The sequence below is a fragment of the Triticum aestivum genome, chromosome 6B (genome assembly GCF_018294505.1).
Source record: "Triticum aestivum cultivar Chinese Spring chromosome 6B, IWGSC CS RefSeq v2.1, whole genome shotgun sequence".
In the NCBI taxonomy this organism is placed as follows: domain Eukaryota; kingdom Viridiplantae; phylum Streptophyta; class Magnoliopsida; order Poales; family Poaceae; genus Triticum; species Triticum aestivum.
The window spans coordinates 56298134-56304562 of NC_057810.1; the positions used below are offsets into that span (position 1 = coordinate 56298134).

At 42.8% G+C, this 6429-nt stretch overlaps 1 long non-coding RNA gene across 8 annotated transcripts; it reads left to right on the forward strand.

Moving 5' to 3' along the window:
* Nucleotides 1-2: 2 nt before the first annotated feature.
* Nucleotides 3-4443, forward strand: LOC123135739 (uncharacterized). 8 transcript variants are annotated; one of them, XR_006466154.1, is made up of 12 exons: nt 3-76; nt 185-295; nt 403-514; nt 621-706; nt 1042-1224; nt 1331-1392; nt 1482-1519; nt 1647-1708; nt 1820-1935; nt 2236-3485; nt 3572-3700; nt 3851-4443. It is a non-coding gene; the product is annotated as an uncharacterized lncRNA (long non-coding RNA). The 8 variants fall into 8 exon arrangements; XR_006466153.1 differs by having other exon boundaries at nt 1331-1519; XR_006466156.1 differs by lacking the exon at nt 1647-1708.
* Nucleotides 4444-6429: the final 1986 nt, after the last annotated feature.

A 6429-nucleotide genomic window follows, 5' to 3' on the forward strand; every position in this document is an offset into this window, starting at 1 on the left:
CCCCACACACACACACACACACACACAATCAACCTTGTATAGCTCCGCCACTGAAGTCAAATATGACCATTTCATGGTAAACAAAACACTTCTTTGTTCTCCAGTACCCATTCCCAGTACCCTACACATGAATTCCACGTAACGAGTTTTCTGAAGAACCCACTTGTTTTAATACTCTATGCAGGGCTCTATCTTGGAGTTGCACGGTTTTGAGCCCTTCAAGGACTCACTCTGTCCATCCATGCACACTTCTCACATGAGGGTCTTGTGGTATCCTCTGATGTACATAAATCTGGTCAGTGTGTACATTTGATCTTCATAACATTTTTTGGGGGTCTGGTTTGCCTCATTACTAAGTAACGAGTTTTCTAAATAAATCACTTGTTTTAATACTCTATGCAGGGCTCTACCTTGGAGTTGCGTAGTTTCGTGCCCTTCAAGGACTAGCTCGATCCATCCATGCATAGTTCTCATATGAGGATCTTGTGGCATCCCCAGCCTGTACATGAATCTGGTCAGCATATGCAGTATTACAGTTGATCTTCAGACCTTTTTTTTTGGGTCTAATTTCCCACATACTGCATAATCTGAACAATGTTCTGTTTCCGTTTATTGTGCAGGACTCTATCCTGGAATTATACATTTCTGTACACTTTGTAGTATTCACTCCAGCACTTGTAGGATTCCTACAAGTGTTACTGATCTGGTAAGTACGTACATGTAAAATGAAACTTTAGGACTGCTCCACCATATAGTATAGATACCTTGATGGTTTCAGAAAATAAAAATTATCGTTTCCTAGTTGTGATAAGTAAACTTTCTAAGATTAAATGTCATACCAATCTGAAAAAGTTGCTGCATGCATTAATCTTGTCTTTACTTAAGCAATTGAAACATTGTATATTTCTCGAAACCAAAATACGGGTAAGCCTGTGAATTCTCTTAATTCAAGGCAGTGTATCCTAGAACTTTATAAGATCGACACACGCTGAGCTCTATTTTTCTATCTTCATACTAAGGTCTGACTTTCTTTTGAACCAGATTTAGGAGCTCTGAAAATTTCACTACAAGGAAATGGATCATAATTCACAACAGCAACATGAAGCAACATAATTCACAACAGCAACTGTAACATCATGTGAAATTTTGAAGTTGTGCTGAATCTTGTAAAAACATCTGGAGTTTTCTCAATATAGGAAGGGTTACGGGAACCACCAGCTGCTGGTAAGTACCTACTTCTGCACACAGAAAAAAAAGGTCCATGTGCTGTCCATGGAATATTTGTGCAATTTTGATCAGCCAACACTAAATTAGGATGTCACTTTTCCAGATGATTTACACGCTGCAAAGCTGTTTACATGCAAACTAACACTTACTAATGGGTGATGCATTGTAAGTGCCTTACTCTGGTTGATCTGTTCCATAATTCAATTAGAAATGTACAATCAGAAGATAATGTTATGATGTTACCATGGTAAAAGGTGTGGTCCTGCTGGTTCAGGCAGACCTGGTTCTCCTGGTAAGCAAATTGTCAAGACATGATTAAGTTCTCCTGAAGATCTCGACCTGTATCTTCCATTCTGTCCATAATCTAGTCAGTACATGCATAATCATACTGTACTTCAATAGTTTTATGCATTGTGCAGAAATTTCAATCTACAGTATGTTCATCGACACCCTGATGATTCCTTGCTTGTAGCTATCCCCAGTTAATAACCTTGCTTTTTCTGATCCCACACACAAAAAAACACTTATTAAGTTTTACTTTGCCTCATTGCTGCTTAAACTGAACAGTTCTCTGTTTCCATTCACTGTGCAGGACTCTTATCTTGGAGTTGTACATTTTTCCACCCTTGTAACACTCAGTCCATCCATGCATGATGCATAGTTCTCACATGACGGTCTTGTGTTATCTTCTTCATGCACATACATTTGGTAAATATATACATTTGATCTTTATGGTTAAGCTATTACGCAGTTTGTTCAGATATTCAGTAAGTCCAATTAGCCTCATGACATATCAGATATTCAGATATAGGCACTGAAACGAATTTAAAATTCAGTTTTGTTTTTTTCTTTCTCAGAAAATACTTTCCTAAATCATTAATTCAAGATTTCTTCTCCACACCAATTATCTTCTCACAAGTTGACAAATAAGTTAATGGCATTTCAGTGTTTCTTTTTTTGTTCCTGGAAGAAATTTGTGGTGTACTCACAATTCTATATTCTGTGCAGGTGTTCTCATCTTCGCTTTGCTATGCATCAAAATACTTCACTTAAATCTTCATGGTCATCCGTGAAGACATGGTGGTGTACTTGCTAGTTCAAGACTAAATGTGCTCTCGCAGATGGTTTTCAAGTTCACTATGCTTCCACAACCTTTTCATAACTTTACATTTTCAGGTTTGCATTTCATTGTTACAAGATGTTCTCCAAGACGATCATCCTTTTATCTTATGTTGCTAGCCTCATCGGTACTTGGCATTGCATTTCCTACATTGGGATCTAGCATACTCCGCCGGTACATCCGAACCCCTTGTGGAGTTTCTCACTAAAAAAGAGTGAGATGTGAGAGGTAAGAAACCAAGGTTGATAGAACAGTTGAATCAACCATGAGAGAATAAAAAATTAAAAATAAAAGGCCAAAAGGTAAAATTACCCCAAAAAATAGAAGAAAAAAAGAGAGAGAAACTTTCATTAAGCCACTTCAGTTTTCCAATGAGTCCACCATATCTACCTATCATAGCACCTCCTCATTTGCTATTCCAAGTAGTGGATTCTTTTGCCATGCACATTCATATTTTGCTTTGCACATCTTTTAAGGGGGCATATTAGGCATCATTATTAGCACTTGTTGAAACTTGCCAACCATTTTTGCTTTTATTTTCATATATTAGAGCTTTTGTTGGCACCTTTCAAGCTTTTGTAGGGCAGAGAAAAGGAATGCAAAAAGAAAAAAGAAAAAAAAGAAAAGGGAAAAAAGAAAAAGGAAAAAGGAAAACTGAAAGAAAAAAGAGATAAAAAAGAAAGAAGTAAAGAAGAATAAGATAGGAGTCATGTTTCCTCTCTATCAAGCTCTTAGTCTTAATTTATAGCGAGATGAGCCTTATTGCTTAGCCTTATACTTTCTCACTTTTCTTACCACCCATTTATTCATCATATAGAGCTTAGCACTCATAGCTAATTCTGTTCGTCATCATATAATGGGATGGTTTATTTGCATATGCTTTGCTAGGACTTCATGGTACATATCACTTCATATCCATTGTGCATACCTTGGCAAATCCCTACTTCCCATGCAACATCAAAACCGAGGACATCACACATGCCTTGGGGTCACTCTGCGTTACATGGGCCTATCTTTTCCTTGTCGAGTCACTCCCATCCTTTCACATCCTTTTCTAATGATCGGAAATACGAGGCTTCTTGGTTCATGGTGACTGCTTACTTGACTATGTGATCCGTGCTTCCCAAGACATGAATTGGTTTGTACTACTGAAAACTCACTCTTGGTTTTGCAATTAAGATATGGACTTATCAATTAATTGCAATGTTGTTTGTGTTTGAGCAGGGAGCTCAAGATCGGTTGAATCTATGGAATGATCTTGCTTGAAAGACTTTGTATCATGGAGTATCCATTTTAGTATATGGTACTAGAGCTACAGTTTTGAAGGGACACTCAAGAATCAACTTCCTTAAGGTTAATCAAATGCTTATTTAAGTTTATCTTGATTTATACTGCTCTGTCTTAATCTATTTTAACGTATTTGGTGCAAAATTAACATTTTCCCTAATGAATAGGCATATTGCCTAACTAAATTACTAACTAGAGGTGTTTGTGCAAATGCAGGTCCACATGTTGATCACTTGACCATTTCCCCCTGCCGCACGAGGTGTGAGGAGGGCAAGATGTCGAGGGCAATGGTGCTGCTGACGATGAAAACCTACTCTCTGAGAATCTCCTCCGCCTCCTCCAGCAGCCGTCCTCACTCCCCCGTGCCTCCCTCGTCTGCAAACGCCAGCGTCGCATCGTATCCAGCATCCGCTTTTTACGCCGCTTTCACACACACCGCCACTGCAGCGCTCCCCTCCTCAGTTGCTTCGTCAGCGACCTGAGAGGCTTCTCCTACGCACATACCATGGAGGACCCAGCTCGTGTCACCGCCGGGTGCGGTCATGGGTCCTGGATCCACGACACTGTTCACTTGGTTGGTTCCGGGGGACAACCAAAAGGTTCCCGGGAATTGCCCAGGAGATTCACTTAATGAACCGCTTTCAGCAGAACCATTGAAGTTTTACGCTGTCGTGTGACAATGCGCCCTGACGCTTGCTAGTAGCCTAAGTTGTGATTTCGTGGAGTGCCAGAAGCTTGAAGTTTTCCTTGTGTTTATGTAATTATTTTGATCTGGAAAACAAATTCCTTGCAGTGGCTGGTTTAGTTTAGTTTATGTCACAACTTCTGCTTCTGTAGCAAAGATTGACAAATCTATCTATCTATCTATTATATAATTAAGACAAGAGGCAAACAAAGCATCACGTTAGTCCACATAGATTGAATTATCACGACTATAAATTTAGAATATTAACGGTCAAGATTTAAAAGATGTAGTGTAACATATAATTGTTTTTCTACAGAAAGTTTGGCACATCACGTGCCACGTACTAATAGCTCAACATGTCTTTGCATTGTTAAAAAAAAAACAGAACTGTTTTCAACCAGGGAACGCCGTTCCGCCAGGATCGCATCAGGCGATTGGAGGAGGCGACCGGGATCCCTTGCGCGCCGCCGGTGACGCCGCCGGTTCCCTCTCTCTCCGTCGGCCGCTCCGGCGGCCGGAGGGAGGGGGAACCCCGCGTCTGTTCTTTAGGTGGGCGTGTGGTAGGGTTAGGGTTGAGGGAGACGCTGCCGAGGCCGTTGCGGTGGTGTCACGTCGGAATAAATTTCTCCGGGCTCCGTTCGCGGTCAGGCGAGGCTTTTGCCTTCGTCTAGGAGCCAGCGGTGTTGGGGATCCCCGGATCTCGTCGAGGTCGCGGGCTATGGTGGTTGGAGGTCCATCGGCACTGGCCGTTTGGATCCTCAGATGGGCGATGGATGCAGGGAGACGAAGACCTTTCTTCTTCCTTATTGGTATGATTTGTTGCTGCTGTTCTTCTCCTTCCTCTGCGCTGATACTGGTGGGAGATCCTGCTTTGTCCGGGCAGATGGCCCGGCCGCGGTGCTGGACCGGTTGGATGACTCGAGTTCTCTTCCTTTCGGAAGGGACAATTTTCGTGGTACTCAAAGCCAAAGATGGCGACGACTATTGCAGGTGTGTTGGATTGATGTCCATGCCCTCTCAGCGATGGTGTCAAGAAAGGAGGAAGCAGCGTGGCGGCAATTATACCGTGGTCGAAGATGATGACCTGTTTGCGACTGGTTGCAGATCCTTCTGCTGCAGGGGTCTTCTCTCAAGATTCAGGGATGATGACACAGGGCTCCGGAGATCTTCTTATGTTATGTTGTCTTAGGGTACTCTAGGTGTTCATGGTCCTTTGTGTTTGCGTTTCAGTGTGCTTGTAAGAGTCAACTACTTTGTACTGATTCGTAATTTGAACGAAGAATTTCTCAAAAAAAAAACAGATGACTTTCTATTAAAAAGTCAGTCCGAACCAGCCAGACTAGTCTACGTTGATGCATAGAAAAGAGACCACCTTACGTTTTGGTTTTGCATAGTATGGCAACTAAAATATTGTTCGGCAGCCAATTAGGTAAGAGTCCGGTTAGGAAAAGTACATTAGGGAAGAGTCCCACCATAATACTTCACCTATAAAAAAAGGGTTCGGATAATTGCCGCACGTCCGGTGTGTGGGGGGTTGTGTCGCACGTCTCGTGCGACATGGACAGCAACCAGCTCGCACGATCACGTTCGCGCGCACAACGGTACGGCCCGCACGTTCGGTGTGTGGCAACCCCACCCGGACGTGCGGGTCAGAGGACCCAGCAGCCCGCAGGATCTAGCCGTCCCGGCCTCTTCTCCCACCTCCCGAATCCCGACTGCCGCCCATATTCTTCCACCTCCCGAACCCCTACCTCCATCGCCGGCCTTCTCTGGTTGCCATGGCAACCAGATCAGATCCGTAGGGCATTCCCACCTGAAACCACACCCCCATCCCCACCCCCAATCCAACAACGCCCTCCAAAGAAGACCAGCTAAAAGCAGGTAATCTCCCGATCTAACTACTGCTTCTCATCCTTCTACGTGGCGCAGAATACAAAATTACCGATGAGGTTGGCAACTAGATCCATCCTACGTGGGTTGTGTGTCTTCGCAGTTGCCAAGAAGAGTACACTAGATCTGCCATGTACTGTGTTAGAGATAACCGTAAGTTCTCTGTAGATTGATACACGTAGTTGGTAAATGAATGGATGTGCATGAATCCATAAAAAGG